General features: G+C 36.4%; 1 pseudogene; it reads right to left on the bottom strand.

Moving 5' to 3' along the window:
- Positions 1–6,234: 6,234 nt before the first annotated feature.
- On the bottom strand, positions 6,235–6,376 carry LOC129403100 (U6atac minor spliceosomal RNA; annotated as a pseudogene).
- Positions 6,377–17,807: the final 11,431 nt, after the last annotated feature.

The raw sequence follows: 17,807 nt of genomic DNA, 5'->3' as shown, positions 1-17,807 counted from the left end.
TTTTGATAAAGCTTTGTGTCTCACTACAAATAAAGCACAGTAAGCAACATCTTAATTACCTAATAAGTGTTCATTAAGCAAATGAGTAAATGCATGATGCACAACGAATAATATAAAGTGAGTCATAATATGTAATACTAAATAAATCTTTAATTTCAGAGATATTAAATATTATAGAATAACTTAAATTGTGAATATCAATGTTGAATTATTATGATTAAAATGTGTAGCTTCTAATATGGACTGGATGGAGTGCACAGCGGGTGGGGCGTTTTCTTAGCATGCTGCCAAACCAGTTCGTCCCTCTGGGAGAGCCTAGCAGGCTACCAGTATCCCACCTGCATGACAGAACCTGGTAAGCTACCCTGGTGTATTTGATATGCCAAAAACAGTAACAATAAGTCTCACAATGGAGACTTACTGATGCCTGCTCAAGCAAATTGATGAACATGGTGACAACAGTGCTACATTACTACAGCTCCTAACATAGCATAGTACCTCACAGATGATGTTAAATATAGAAAAACACATAACAGATGTTGAATATTTACCCTAAGTGCTTTAGGCTTCATCAATAAATCCCCCCTTTTCCTCCTCCCTGAGCTTACAGTGCTCTTGTGAGCACCCCCAATCAACCTGAATTCATCGTTTACCTTTTTTGCTTTACCACACATTATCACAACTCCCCAAGTCAGGGTTGGTTACTTATAAGCCAAAACTTCTGGTGATTTTTTATTTTGTATTTGAAGTGAATTACTTGCTTTTCTAATTCCCCTATAGCCTTTTCATATTTTAATATAAAGCAATGTTCTTTGCTTAAACACAGAAAAACCGTTAATGCTCTGCTCCTAATACTTGGGAGTTGATTGACTCAAGTATATCTACTCCTGGGCATTCTTAATAATTATTTGATTCAGGCTTCAGGTATTGTAATTTCTAATGTCCCCCAAAGGGTAATATGCTGTGGCACTGGGATGGACCCAGGGCAAGTGGCAAAGCCACCTCAGCATCAAAATGGGAAAGTCTAGAAAGAACTAAAGCAGGGTCTTGATTCTAGCCATTATGACTTAAGAGACAGGACCCCATTGGGAAGGAAAAGCTGAACTGGCCTGATAACTTAGTCTGGGATTTATAGTAAAAAGCCTTGCTTGCCCAGAGAACTAAGTTTGGGAACTGTAAGATAACATAGCCTCAGGTAGTTTAGGTTTATTGGGTTACTCCCATTATGGTGTTCCCATTCCTCTGTGCTTATTTTTAGCTTCTTTCTTAGTGTTCTGTTGACTTGTAAATATTGTTTTTCTCTTTTCCTTGAGTCCTTTGCATGGTTTATTCAGAGCAATTTTCTTTTTGTATGGACACAGGAAGACTTAGCAAATGCTATGCTTTTGTAACCTGGGAGTCATTTGACTCTGCATGATATTTTCCTCCTGGGCATCCATTCTCTCGGCCTAAGCCTCAGCTGCCCTTACTTCCTAGCACCCCCAAACGCAGGGTCCAGACTAGGGATGAGATGAACCCAGGGCAAGCAGTGAGTTGTGTGCTACCCTGGCATTGAGATGGGCCTAACCAAAGTGCCTAATGCTTAACTATAAGTTAAGAGCTTGATCATGGACAAATGTTGTCATGATCCACACAGTGATAACTAGATTTGGACCCTGCTAGGGTGAGGAATGATCAATCTGGCCTGAGTGCTGTAGTCTGAGTCTGTGGCAAGATGTTGCCAGGAGAGCTGCCTTGCAAGCCTCAATGTATCTCTTGCTATGTCCATATAAAAATAATTAGTATTAAGATGTTAATGAGTGTTTGGAATAAGGAGAGGAGAAAAAACCCTTAAGAGGTATCTTGCCTACTGGCAGTCAGGAAGGGCTTTGGAATGCCCCTAGGTTGTGTTCCCTTTGAACCTGACAGCCCTCAGGAAGGGCTTTCTTATGTTGATTTTGCTACCTGGCAGTGTGTAACCAAGGGCAAGAGGAGGCAGTAGATCCAGAGAGAGGATGGAGCTGGGAGTGTGGGAGATGAGAAAGATGGAAGATTGAATAAACGGTAACTAATCAGCAACCAGCTTGGTCCTTGTTCTTCCTTCACCTGTCCTTGTCCAACGGCCGTCCCGATCCAGCCTATACACAGCGGTTCCAGAGCATCGAACGCGGGCGGTGAGACAGCTGCCCAGAGAGCCCGTGAGTGCACATGCTCGTTGGTGAGCTTTAGTTTTTTACAGGGAACCTATATCACTTAACTGTGTTTATCCAAAGAACTGCAAACATTAATAAGAAACACATTTAATTGTTTAGTATGTACAACTAAAGGGAAAGAGAAAAGCAATATAGATGTCCCTGGGAGACAAGAGTTAGTCCCCCTAAATACTTTCCTCCTCTGAAAAGCTTTACCTCTTAAATGATCAATCAATCCTCAGTGCAGGCCTCTACTTTGGACCCCCTGAGTTATATAAGTATGCTAACAGCTTTGCATTGAAGGGGCCATTTTGTCCACTAGCCTGTGCTCCCCATCTATTTGTTTCTCTTCTGGGAAGGCCTGGGGACGCATCTCTCAGCCACCAAATTCATGAGTCATACACCCACACTTTGAACTCACAAGCAAAAATATAGACACCAGAAACAAAAGAGCAAAAATAATTTTCTTCACATATATATTCTGACAAGCTACCCATGGCATACTTGATATGCCAAAAAGAGTAACAATGACAGTCCTCATTCCCCTAACCCTGAAAGCCCCCAATACGCAATCAGGCTACATTAGCACGCAACAGGGATGAATGGAGACATTACTGGCACCCACTTGAGCAAATCAATGAACAATGGGATGACAGTGATACAGTGATATATTCTGAACAGATTTTTATTTTATTATTCAACAATGTTTAATGTTAAACTTTCACTATCATTAAGGTAAAGTTTTATGATTGCTTTTATATATCCCCAAATACTATATTAAATTTTTATAGAATTACTTTAAAATTCTTAATGTGTATTATCTTTTAATTACCTTATTAGGTTCTCTAAAGTAGTCTTGTTTTATTAGGATTGAGTTGGAATGTAGACATTGTAGTCAGCATGGAAGCATCAGTAGTCATAGGTAAATAAAAAATAAATTAACAGGACATAGTTCTTTCCAGTTTAAAAATATTCATTTCAGTACAATCTCTGCTGCTTGCTTCATGAACTTCTCTCTGTCATTTTCTCTCTCATATACTCTAATCTAATCATATTCTAAAATATTTAAAAATAGAATTCATTTTTATCTAAGAATATTGTACTAATTTTCATAAAAGTATGTTATAGAGCTTAATGCAAAATAGATTAATATATTAAAATATCATCATAATTATATATTTAAGTATAAATATTTAATGAGAAATATTGAAAATTTTGGAAAATATAAATAATGGAAAGCATTTGTGTTATGCATAAAGTAGATAAATGGTTATAGTGCCATTCATGATTATAAAAGTGTTGAGCATGTTTAATATACGTATATATTAATTATTTGCACACTCAGAAAGTAAGACATTGCAGGTCAGTGTCTATTATCTAAAGATCACAGTTATTAAAATTTGAGATTTTATATTAGAAGACATTGTTTAAATATTTCACACAACTTTATTTTTTTTTATTGAATCACCGTGAGATACAGGTACAAGCTTTCATGTTTGAGTTCCAATCATACAATGATCTAACACCAATCCCTCCACAAGTACACATTCTCCACCACCAATGTCCCCAGTATACCCCTACCCTTCCCAACCCTCCTCTGCCTCCATGGTAGACAATTTCTACCATTCTCTCTCCTTTTGGACATTATGGTTTGCAATACAGATACTGAGAGGATATCAGGTTTGGTCCTTTATCTACTTTCAGCATACATCTCTAATCCTGAACTATCCCTCCAACCATCATTGACTTAGTGATCCCTTCTCTATTCCAGCTGTCTTCTCCTTCAGCTCATGAGACGGGCTTCCAACTATGGGGCAATAATATTTCACACAACTTCAAAAGAAGATTGTTTAAATTGGAATGCTCTGCCACAGAGGCAGAGTGGGGTGGGGGGATTGGATATGGGGGTAGGAGAGATACTGGGTTCATAAGTGGTGGAGAATGGACACTGGTGGAGGGATGGGCTCTCGAACATTGCATGAGGAAAAAACAAGCACGAAAATGTGTGAATCTGTAACTGTACCCTCATTGTGACTCACTAATTAAAAAATAAATTATTAAAAAATAAATAAATAAAATCTCAGGGCTGGGAGGAATAGAGACGTTACTGGTGCCTGCTCGAGGAAAAAAATAAATAAAAAAATTTAAAAAATAAAAAAATAAAAAAATTCCCAAATTAAAATAATATTTTAAATACAAAAAATGAAGATTGTTTACTTGTGTTAAAAATAAAATATTTAAATGTTCTTTTTTTCTGAATTCAGTTGCTTTCTTTTCCGTTTTTCTCAAGAAAGATTTCTTGTTGAGGAAACCAAGCCAAAACTAATGTGGAATTAAATGGAAATACTTTAAATTTATTATATTATTTGACAGTCTAAAACTGAAACAGAACTTATGCTGAAGCATTTATACCACTGATAGTATATTCATAATTTATAAAATAATTCAACAAGACTTTAAAATATTAAAATAATTTTGAATATATCAGAAAAGCACTAATTTTTCACTAAAGTTTTATTGGATATGTGAAGTATAGTACCATATAACCAAAAACTTTAAACCTGTTCAAACATGTCTATTCTATAATTAGTGATTTCTTTAGTACATATATGCAAGTTATTTAAAGAATGAACAAATACTCAAATCTATACATTCATGTTGGTGTGTATTTATGTTTCTTTTGTTGCCTTTGTATTTTCACCCATAGTAAGGATTGTACCATGAGTTTTACAAATGCAAGGAATATGTTCTAGTGCTGAGCTGCATCTACATCTACAAATACATATTCATATATAAACTTACATTGACTAGATGTTCACATGCAGATGGATTTATATGTGTACATCTGCATACAATATGATACAAGAAATTAAATGTAATTCATAAGTATCTAGTTAGTTCTTTAAAGATAACATGCAGAGTTTACTAAGGCAACCAAAGATATTATATATTCCAGATCACATAGACTTGTAGTCTATGGCCTATAGGATTAATATAGTTAATATTTAATTTAAAAAATTTCATAAAATTTCTTCCATTTTCAGTTAAAGCATGAATGACATCTGAAAATATGGAAGTTGTATATCTTGATGATATTTTCAATATTGATCAAAGCCTGTGGTATAGTCTTCAGTGTATTTCAACTATAAGACAGAAAGTTATAAACATAATTTCCTTATTCTAATGGAAGAGTTTATCTATTCCTTTGTTTTCAAATTATAAAATCCTATGTAAAAGTCCTAAAAATTGCAATAACAAAGGCTTCATAATTGTAACAATTGATAAAGTCAAGGAAACAAATATTTATTTAGTATTTCTTTTAACCTATGACTAACTTACATAATGAGTCATATAATATGTAAAAATTAAAATTATAATGAATGACTCAATAATTAGTAGTCATTAATTATTCACATTAACTACAAAGATTTATATGTGTTCCTTGCAGGTTTTCTTTATATTATGTAAACTCATTTTACTTTTCATTCAAGCTTGAAGGAAATCATGCAAGAGTTTGCACCCAATGTTAATTTGGTAATGGTTACATAAATGCTTTTGTTCATTTTGGTTATGGCTTGTATTTTAAATTAAATGTTTGTTGTGTGAAATTTCTTTCAGTTGGAGGTGCTGAGAAAAGAAATGGGAGAGGAATATTGAAAGCATGGAGGGTCAGGGCTCACTCTGTCTCTGTGACAAAGCAGAGCTCCTCGCCCTCCTTTTATTTACTTTCCTATTGTGTATACCTCTAAGAAATTCAGCAAAGTAGAGAAAACCATTAACAAAGGAATGCTGGAGCACAGACTAAACATATCTCATCAGGACACCAAAGCATACATTGCCCTGCCATATCCATGAAGCAAATGGCTGATTCCTAGAGGCATAGAGCCTGTGTGCTCGGGAGAAATCCAAGGGTGAGCACGCAGGCTCTGTGCCTCAATGAGTCAGGGCCTCCTTAATTCTGGGCTCTGGGATAAGCAGGAGTGGAACATCTACATTCCAAAGCCAAGCTAGGTCTGAGGCTGTGGGAAGAGGAGACCTGCTTCTTTGTATAGTAGGAGTTAGCAGAAGGCCAAGGCAGATGAGCCTTGTTAACCCTTTCCAGATCAGTCAGAACTCACAAGCCTTAGCGTTATGTGTGTTGCAGGCCGAAGCCTCTTCCATCCTTGTCAAGGGGAGTACTAATCTGCTCCACTTCCATACAACACAAATAGTCACATATGCGTTTTAGGCTTGTATTTTAAACAATCCTTGAAAATAACATAATATAGAGAAAGTGAACAAAGTTTTAAATTGTCTATATTTATCTTAGCACGAAGGTCAAATATTCCTTCTAGTTTTCTGTTTCAAATGTTAAACAAAAAAATTCATTTCTTTCAAAATTTATTTTATAGGTTATGAAAGTGACTAAGTAAAGCTCAAAGCAATTCCACAAACACTAAAAATTATTTTTAAAAAATGACTTCCGATGCCCTTTCTCTTCACATCAGTGCCAGAACTATTTGTTCTTATTCATCTGATGCATGCCAGTCTCTGTGGTGTAAGATGATATCTCACTGTTTTGATTTGCATCTCCCTGATGATTATCAATGTAGACCATTTTTTTCATAAGCTTTTTGTTCATTTGTATTCTTTGAGGAAGCTTCTGTTCATTTATTCTCCCCATTTTTCATGGGATTGGAGGGTTTTTTCTTGTAAAGTTCTACCAGTGCCTTTTTATATCTTGGATGTTAACTCGTATCTGATGTGTATTGGGTAAATACTATTCCATGGTCTGTCTCTGTATCTTTGTCGCCATTTCTTTGGAGGTGCAGAAACTTCTTAGCTTAATGACATCCCATTTATTTATCTTTACTTTAATTTGCTTGGACAGTGGCATTTCATCTTTAAAGATGTCTTTAGTTTCAGTGTCTTAGAAGGTTCTTTACTCATTCATTATTGGTGGGAATGTCAACTGGTCCAGACACTTTGGGGAGCATTCCTGAGAAAAGTGAAAATTGAACTTCCATTTAATCCAATGATAGCACCTCTGGAAATATTCACCTGGGTGAAAACACACACAGCACAAATGACATCTGCACTTGTGTGCTCATTACATTACTGTTCACAGTAGCCAGAATGTGGAAACAAACTGAGTGCCTGAGAACAGGTGGCTGGTTAAAGAAACTATGGTATATCTACACAAGGGGATATTATACAGTAATTAGAAAAAAATGAATTCCTGGATCTTGATTATAAATGGATGAACATGGAGAGTATCATGCTGAGTGAAATAAGTCAGAAGGAGAGAAAAGGCAGAGAATTATTCCACTTATTAGTTGGATGTAATAATATATATAATGAGACTAATTCCCAAGGAGAGTAGAAACAAGGAAAAGGAGGATTGGTTCATGGTTGTAAGTCAGCCTCAACAATTTGACAAAAGGGAATCTGGGATAGAGAAGAGATCATCAGGATAATGATGGTTGGAAGGGATTACTCTGGATGAGACATGTGTGCTGAAAGTGGGTTAAGGACCAAACATAATGGCTATTCAGTATCTGTATTCACTGTATCACTGTCATCCCGTTGATTATCGATTTAATATAATTATTCATTTGTTAACCTGGAAGATAATGTGTATGTGTATTCACATTTTTCCATTTGACTTTAAGTATGGATAAAATCACATAATTTGGGGCTGGAAAGATATCACAGCCCTGCACACAGACAACTGAGGTTCAAGCTCAAGCACTGGTGTTGGCTCCATTAGCACTGCCAGGAGTAATTCCTGTGCACCTGTCAGGTGTCATCCAACCCAACTCAATCACATATTTCTATTAAAAATATTTTAAGATGTTTATTTGTGTATGTGTATGTATTATGTATGTACATATCTCTTTACATATATATACATGTATATATGTACACACACATATATTTAAATATTAAGATTTGCATATATTTACACAATTTAAATGCATATTTGCATTGATGCATATACATATATGTATTTTGATATATATAATCTGACATATATGAATGTATATACAGATGTGTATAGATGTATATATTTTGGATATTGTATATTTTAGTGTAAACACTATATTTTCTATATTACTATATGTATTTGATGTGTGTATTATATGAAATGTATATAAAGTGTATGAATTAATAGTATGTAGTATATATACTATATACACAGTGCACAGGTATATTTATGTATTTATTTTTTATTTTGCTTTTGCATCACATCAGACAGTACTAAGGAATAATTTCTGCTCTGCATTCAGAGATCACCCCTCATAATTCTTAAGGACTTGGTACAGTGCTGGAATTATAACAGGGTTAGCTACATACAAGGCATGTGACTTAGCTCCTGTATTATCTCACCACCCCCAGAATTTTATTTTAATAAGAGTCAGCAGCATGGCAAATCAAAGTTGGGAGATGATGCCAAAGGTTAGGTCACTGCTTTGGGTTTTGTTGTTGTTTTTGTTTGTTTGTTTTTAATTGAATCACTGTGAGATACAGTTACAAAGCTTTAATGATCAGGTTTAAGACATACAATTTTCCAACACCAAACCCTCCATCATTGTACACTACCCCACCCCTTCCCTGCCTGCATTTATGGCAGGCACTTTTAAGTGTGTTGTCTGTGTGTGTTTTTGTGTGTGTGTGTGTGTGTGTGTGTGTGTTTGTCTCCTTTTGGGGTATTATGTTTGCAATACAGCGGCTGGAACGATAGCAATAGCACAGCGGGTAGGGCATTTGCCTTGCATGCTACTGACCCAGGTTCAATTTCTCTGTCCCTCTCAGAGAGCTCGGGAAGCTACCGAGAGTATCCTGCCCACACTGCAGAACCTGGCAAACTACCCATGGCATATTCAATATTCCAAAAACATTAACAAGTCTCACAATGGAAACATTACTGGTGCCCTCTCGAGCAAATCAATGAACAAAGGGACGACAGTACTACAGTACTACTAATATTTTATAGAATCTCTACTAAAGCACTTGTAGCCTCATGTTAATTAATTTTGGTCAATTGAAAATAGCATACATAATAGATAAACTTACTAAAATACCTGCACCTCAGTGGTTAAAAGAAAAAATAAAACTCTTCAGGGGTCTTTTATTTTTCACCTCTGATGAATTTAGTAACTGATGTTGAGCATGCTGTTATGTTATGCCCCACTACACACATGCATATATTTTATATATGTATGCATATACATTTACATATATTTCATCTTGATCTTTTGACTGAAAGAAGCACAGTGTTTGAGTGTTTGATCAGCCTTTTTTGAGTTATGGAAACAGCACATACTGCACTGAGGAAACTTACTCTCATCTATTTTCCAGCTGACTCATAAGCTTATCCATTTTAGAATGCTCTGCAGAGGGCCCAAGCTTTGGATCAAGGGATATTAATGGTATGTGGGAATGTCTTTTCAGGTTACTGATGAGTCACAATGGGATGTCTAAGTATAGAGCTCAAGTATCTAGAGCAAAGCCATTCCACTCAAGGTTAAATTGATGTATTCTGAAAATAATATTTTAAAAATATTCCTTACTCATGAGTATTGCATAAATATTAAAGTAACTATTACTAAAGTTCAGTATTCTTTTCTCTATTCACATACAGTACAAATAAAATCTTGTACATTACATGACTTCACATTTCTTAGAATATCACTGTATCACTGCCATCCCATTGCTCATCCATTTGCTTGAGCGGGCACCAGTAACATCTCCATTGTGAGACTTGTTGTTACTGTTTTGGCATATCGAATATGCCACAGGTAGCTTGCCAGGCTCTGCCATGCGGGCAAGATACTGTCGGTAGCTTGCTGGGCTCTCTGAGAGGGGCAGAAGAATAAAACCCGGGTCAGCTGCATGCAAGGCAAATGCCCTACCTGCTTATTGGTGTTAATTTATTCATCTTAAAGATTTTATCTAAATATATGAGGCTCACAAAAATGATTCAATCATACTTATGTTTTTTCTAACCTTTAGAATATGTCACTCCAAAAATTCAAGGAGCTTAGAGAGATAGCTCATCAATAAGTTGGTTTGCAATTGCATACAACTGACCCAGGATCAAGCCTGGCACAGCATACAATCCCTCCAACACACCAAGTGTGCCCTCCGCCCCCCCACAAAAACAGAAAAGTCTCAAACAACGTATTTGTATAAACTTGATTATAAAACATATTACATATAACAAAAGGTTTCCTTTTAACATTCAGATCTTATCTAGGACACACACTTTCTTTAAAGGAAATCTTTTAATCATCTTTAGTGATTCAATCATAACAAGCTATACAAAACAAATCATTTAGGGCATGCTCTTGCACAGGCTTGGGTGGTGGTTGGGGGGAAAAATGGTGGTGGGAAGGTGTAATGGTGATGGGATTGATGTTGGAATATTGAAGGAAATATATCACTGAACAACTATATAAAAATAAAAAAGAAGAATGAAAGAAAGAAATTGGCTTGGAATGCTTCTTTTGTACCCTGGAAAATTCTCATAAAATCACATGTAACTCAATCACTGTATCACTGTCATCCCATTGTTCCTCAATTTGCTTGAGCAACTCAATTAAAAACTAATATTAATTTTGAAGTCTAGACTATTAAAAATCATTTTGGAATTTTAATGTATAAATTATGGATTAACTGAAGATCCTTTTAAATGTTTCACAAAAATCAGTAATTTATGAGGTTCACATATTTTAAATAGGGGCTCTCTTAAGCAGTGTTCTGGGGACCAACTAGGCCTCAGTGTTAATTTTCTAGGACTTACAAGTCTGTGCTTCTTGGGTCTACCCCCAGAAGGTCCAAGAGTTACCCAAGATGTAATTCTTTCAGGTTACATCTGGGAGAATTTGGAGTGTCACATGGTACTATGATTGAACTCGGGTCTCTGGAATGAAAAGCATGCTCTTTGATTTCTAGATATTCTATTGGCTCCTGATTCTCACTATTTTTTAGTTTATTATATTTTTTATTAGTGAATCACCATGAGGGTACAGTTACAGAGTTAAGCATTTTCGTGCTTGTGCTTGTCTGGAACATACAATGTTCGAGAACCCATCCCTCCACCAGTGTCCATTCTCCACCACTGATAAACCCGGTATCCCTCCCACCCCCCCAATCCCATGCCACCCCACCTCTGTGGCAGGGCATTCCCTTCTGTTCTCTCTCCTTTTGGGTGTTGTTGTTTGCAATAGGGGTATTGAGTGGCCATCGTGTTCGATCTATAGTTTACTTTCAGCATGCATTTCCCTTCCCGAGCGGGTCCTCCAACCACATTTTACTTGGTGTTCCCTACTCTATCTGAGCTGCCTTTTTCCCCAACATGTGAGACCAGCTTCCAAGCCATGGAGCCAACCTCCTGGTACTTATTTCTACTATTCTTGGGTACCAGTCTCCTATTCTGTTATTTTATATTCCAGAGATGAGCGCAATATTTCTATGTCTGTGTCTCTCTTTCTGACTCATTTCACTTAGCATGATACTTTTCATGTTGATCCTTTTATATGCAAAGTTCATGACTTTATCTTTTCTAACAGCTGCATAGTATTCGATTATATAGATGTACCAAAGTTTCTTTAACCAGTCATCTGTTCTCGGGCACTCAGGGTTTTTCCAGATTCTGGCTATTGTAAACAGTGCTGCAATGAACATATAAATTCAGATGTCATTTCGACTATTCTTTTTTGCTTCTCCAGGATATATTCCCAGAAGTGGTATTGCTAATCAAATAGGAGCTCAATTTCTAATTTTTTATGATTCTTACATTTTTATGAAACATCTGATCCCTGATGTTGTTTCTTTGACTCTACCAATTTTGCTCATTGAATATTCAATTGTTGCAAGATACCATATGACTATAAATAAATAATATAAATATTAGTTTCTAAGAGTACTTAAAGATCTATTTGTTGAGGAGTAATGAATAAAGTATATTCTGAATCATATAAACAACTCTTAGTTATATAATAGTTATTTTTTACTTGATTGTATGGTAAATTTTATGGGGATTCCTGTATATCCAGAACATAATTAAATCATATAATTTGCTTTGTCCTTTTAAAAGATAAAAAAATTATTTAGTGACAGTGATGCACGTTTTCTGAATAAGCCATTGAGAGTTTGGGTGTACTCTATATGAAGTAAACTAAATGCATTTTATTAAAAACAACTTCAAGTGTATTTAATTGGAGAACAAACTATGTATGATATTCCCAAAATACAATTGTAGAACAAAGTGACACACAGATGAGTTTTATAAGATTTTTATGTGAAAATACAGAAATATTTAAGCAGACATAACTAATACCTTTTTTGTTCCCATACCACAAATTATTTAGCTTCTTGATTAATCATTGAAACTTCCCATAAATTTTTATCATTTTAATTATGTAGATATTGAAACTCAACTAATACATTATCATTTAAGAAAGCTTTTAGCCTTGGGGCTGGAGCAATAGCACAGCGGGTAGGGCGTTTGCCTTGCACGCGGCCGACCCGGGTTCGATTCCCAGCATCCCATTTGGTCCCCTGAGCACAGCCAGGAGCAATTCCTGAGTGCAGAGCCAGGAATAACCCCTGAGCATCGCCAGGTGTGACCCATAAAAAGCAAAAAATAAAAAAGCTTTTAGCCTGAAGTTCTACAAAGTAAAATATAAGACATCTTGACCTCTAGCACAATAATCTCTTGAGAATTATTCTTTTTAATAGTGACTTTCTCTTATGGGTTTTTGTAATGCCTAATTATCATGCATTTTAAATGTTTGTAAAAGACAATAGATGCTACCAATAAAAAGAGTGCTCATTTTAATGTCGAATAATTCAATACTTTCTGTAGTGTTCTTCACTATTAGTAGTCCAGTGGGATTCATTCTTCTACTTTATTGTTTAAGGTCCGAATCACATGTGAAATGTTACACCACATTAGTATCACAATGTAATCAATAAATGTCCAGTTCATTCAGTGTTCTAAAGACTTTGCAGAATAGTCTGATGATAATACAATAGCAAGTGTGATCACTTGCTATTTACAGTGATTTGACAGTAATTTGACTATTACTTTTATTTAGATACAATGTTTAACTTGCTTGTTATCTAAGGGAGTTTAATTGTAAGTTCCTTTAGCTTTAAACACTTTATAATTAATCTGATTCTTAACTGAAACTCAAGATATCTCTTTAAAAATTTATTTGAAATGATCACCACTGCCTTTATAAATTAATGATGTAAATGTAACAAGTGATATTGTTGCATCAAAGAGAAGTATATTCATTTTCTTCAAAAATTCTAAGCAAATAAACAGAGTGCTAAATCAAACACAGTGGTGGAATACGTGAATTATAATAATCAATGTCACTGTCTCTCATCCCATTGTTCATCGGTTTGTTCGAGCGGGCACCAGTAACGTCTCTCATTGAGATACTTATTGTTACTGTTTTTGGCATATCCAATACGCACGGGTAGCTTGCCAGGCTCTGCCGTGCAGGCTCAATACTCTCCGTAGCTTGCTGGACTCTTCGAGAGAGGAAGAGGACTCGAACTTGGGTCGGCCGCGTGAAAGATGAATGCCCAACCGCTGTGCTATCGCTCCAATAAATTAATTTTTATTTTAAAAAATATAATGAAATTTATAATAGAATTAAATTGTTCTAACAATTTTTCTGGCCATCCTAACTTATCTTTATAAACATGAAAGCTGAAGTAAAGAAAAATTAACTTATTTTTAACACTATATGAGTATATGAGCATTAATAATTCCATTTATTTCCAAGAAAATTATTCTGCATTCATGTCAAAATTGAGAATAATGGGTTCCTACTGCCAAGGGCTTCAATTTCTAGTGGTAAAAAAATAACATACTATTAACAACAGAAATAGACACGAGGGGCCAGGATCGTAAGCAAAGCAGTGGAGCACATCCCAAGCATGTGTGAGGCCCCACAGGCCCCTGCCAACACTGCTGGACATGGCCCTTGGGGTCTCCATCACTCTGGGGACAGGCAGCAGCAAATCAGTAGGTGTGAGCACTAAACTGTGAGGTCAACACTGCTGAGTATTGTGGGAGTAGGTTCCTGGCCAGAGCATGTCTGCAGGGACACTATGATACAAAAAGAAAGACAATGCAGAGCTAGAGAGATAATACAGTAAGCAAAGCACTTGCTGTGCACGTGACCAATCCACATAATATCACCACCATCACCCATATTATCCCCCAGCATTCCTGAGCAGAGAACTAGGAATAACACCTGAGCATCACTGTGCATTGTTACCCCAAAAGCAAACAAAAATAAAAAAAAACAAAAAAAGAAAGAAAAGAATATAATAGCTTTATAGAGTTATCCTGTAAATCAACAATTGGTAAATATGGGATGATATTCAGGTAGAGATATATTTGAACCCAAAGTTGGATTAATTTTGAATAACAAACAAAAAGACTAATTCAGCAATACTCAAGTCTAGGAGTGAAGACAAGTTATGATAGAACTTGGCATATCCACATATGTTAAAGACAGTTTTGTACTTATAAGCCATAAAATACATAAAAAATAGCAGAATAAAGTATTGTAAATAGAAATGAAACTATGTGAGTTATAAAAAAAGTCTTTACAAGTAGCAAACTTATACTAATGCATTCTACCAATTTTTCTTTAGCATAAAAATCCATCTGGATTAATCTGGCAATATTCTAAGTTGAAATGCAATGCAGAGAAACTGAAATCAAATGTCATTGTAGAGAATATTATAAAGACTTACGCTTGAAAGTGTACATATATATAATTTCAAGTATTATGCATAAATATACATAAATACATAATAGAATGCAAGTATTTAAACAATTTTCCAGGAAATTATAATTTCATTTTTAAATATGCAATCTGAACAAAATTAATTTATCATGATTAACTTACATATATATCAATATTTAATTATATATGTGTGTATATATGCATACATAAAACAAACATATATCCAGCAAGAAATTTAATGCTTTAGTAATATTAATCATTATACTGACACTTATTTAAGTATCACTAAACACTCTTGTATCACTTGTCATCTCATTGCTCATCAATTTGCTTGAGCTGGTGCCAGTAACGTCTCCATTCATCCCTGTCGTATGCTAGTATAGTCTGATGGCATCTGCTCATTCCAGGAACACGAAGAGCCTCAAACCATTGTTCGTTCAGGGTCTTAACGAAGAAGTCTGACCATCTCGTAGGTTGGAGGCCAGAAGTTCTTTTGACATCCAGTGGAATCCAGTCAGTAAAGGCTCTAGTCCAGTGGTCATCTCCAAATCACATTACGTGTCCAGCCCATCTGATTTTTGATGCCTTGGCAAATGAGACAGTGTCCCTGATTCTTGATCGTCGATGGAGGTCGAAACTCCAGTTTTCTTCTCTCACTTGAGTGAAATGTGATACTCCAAGCATAGCTCCTTTGATTCCTCTTTGGGAGACCCGAATAGAGCTCTCTTCCTGTTTTCATAGGGCCCAGGTCTCTGAGGTTAGTGCAGGAAGAACAGTGGGATGAAAAGATGTGCCCGGAGCTGGAGGTTCTTCATCCTATTAACTTCTTCAGTGCTCGTGAAGGCGTTCCACACTGCTCTCTTCCTCCTGTGCAGCTCTGGAGTCAAGTTGTTCATCATGTTGAGTTCTAGACCCAGGTACACATAACTGCTGCATTCAGAGATGTTTGTTCTGTTGAGAGCAAATGGAATGTCAAGGACTAGTTTGTTTCTCATGAACTTTGTCTTCGTGAGATTCAGTTGCAGTCCAACCTTTCCACACACAGTCAAAGTCGGCCAGCATTCATGCTCTTTGGCTAATGTTTGGTGTTATTAGAATGATGTCATCAGCAAAGCAGAGGTGGTGCAGTTGCCAACTATCTATCTTCACTCCCATTCCTTCCCATTCCAGTCATTGCATGACATTCTCAAGGGTGGCACTGAAGATATTTGGTGCAATGGTGTCGCATTCTCTTTACGTTGATTATCAGTTCCTTGTAGAATGGTGAGATCCTGGTGGTGAATCCGTAATACAGCTCACGGAGAATTCTTATGTACTAAGTTTGAAAGCCCTGTTTGGCTAGGGCTTTGATGACTGCTTCAGTCTCAACAAAATAAAAGACCTTCTTTAAATAAATGAACGTTAGACAGAGGGACATATTGAACTCCTGCAAAACTTCAATGAGCTTGGTCACTGTGCAGATATAGTTGATCATGCTGAATCCTTTTTGGAACCCGGCTTGCTCACATGATTGTCTTTGGTCTAGTGTTCTGCCTATTCTATTCAAGATAACTTGAGTGAACAACTTGTAGACGACGGACAACAGACAGATCGGGCGATAGTTGCCAATGTTGTGGGTGTCTCCCTTCTTGTACTACAGGACGGTCTTGCCGGTTTTTCACTGAGATGGAATCTTGCATTCAGACAGGTAGCATATCTGGTAGTGAGCCAGTGTATTGACGAGTACTGGCAGCAGATTCTTCTGGTGTTTGTGTCTGACCTTTTCTGGACTGGGTGCTGTATGCTTCTTTACTGACAAAATGGCATGTCGGATTTTGGAAGGGAGTACTACAAACACTACACAAAGATTTTTTTTTTAATTTTATTGAAACACCATGAAATGGTTACAGGCTTCCATGTTTGGGTTACAATCACACAATGATCAAACATCCACCCTTCCACCAGTGCACAGTCCTCACCACCAATATCCCCAGTATAACCCTCCCCCCTTCCCAAAAATAGAGAGAGAGTATTAGGAATATTGTCTGCCACTAAGTTTGTTTTTCTTCACTGCCACATCAAATTCTGGCATTGCAGGATTTAGAGAGATAGTGTGAGTAAGAAACGTGATCATAGAGCCAGATGTAAGCCAGGAGCACTGGCCTTGATTTGGCCTCAAAACATAAACAAAAAACACACACCTCCCTCATGGAAAAAATAAAATCCAATTCCAAATAAATAAGGCATGACAAAGGAAATGCATGTGTTTTTTAAACATTATAGAACTTGGGGCTGGAAAAATAATACATTGAACAGAGTATAAGGGTGTTTTCCTTAAAAACATGGCCAACTAGTGTTTAATTTCTAGGTGTTTTTTTTATTTGTTTGTTTGTTTGTTTTCTTTTTGGGTCACACCCGGCGATGCACAGGGTCACTCCTGGCTCTGCACTCATGAATTACCCCTGGCAGTGCTCAGAGGATCATATGGGATGCTGGAATCGAACCCAGGCAGGCCACGTGCAAGAAAAATGCCCTACCCACTGTACTATCGCTCCATCCCATGATTTCTGGATTTCAAACACTGCTAAGAGTGATCCCTGAGCACAAAGACAGATGTACTACCTTGAACGCTGCCAGTTGTGCCCCCAAACAAAGCAAAATACCCAATATCAAAACAAAAACATTCAAACAAAAAAAAGATGCAAAATTTGTATTTGAGAAATAAGAACAAAGATCACTGTATCACTATATCACTGTCATCCCATTGTTCATCTATTTGCTCAAGCAGGCACCAGTAACGTCTCCATTGTGAGACTTGTTACTGGTTTTGGCATATTGAATACTCCACAGGTAGTTTGCCAGGCTCTGCCATGCAGATGAGATACTCTCGGTAGCT

This window comes from Sorex araneus, chromosome 2 (genome assembly GCF_027595985.1).
Source record: "Sorex araneus isolate mSorAra2 chromosome 2, mSorAra2.pri, whole genome shotgun sequence".
In the NCBI taxonomy this organism is placed as follows: Eukaryota; Metazoa; Chordata; class Mammalia; order Eulipotyphla; family Soricidae; genus Sorex; species Sorex araneus.
This window is presented reverse-complemented; position numbering and strand designations above follow the sequence as displayed.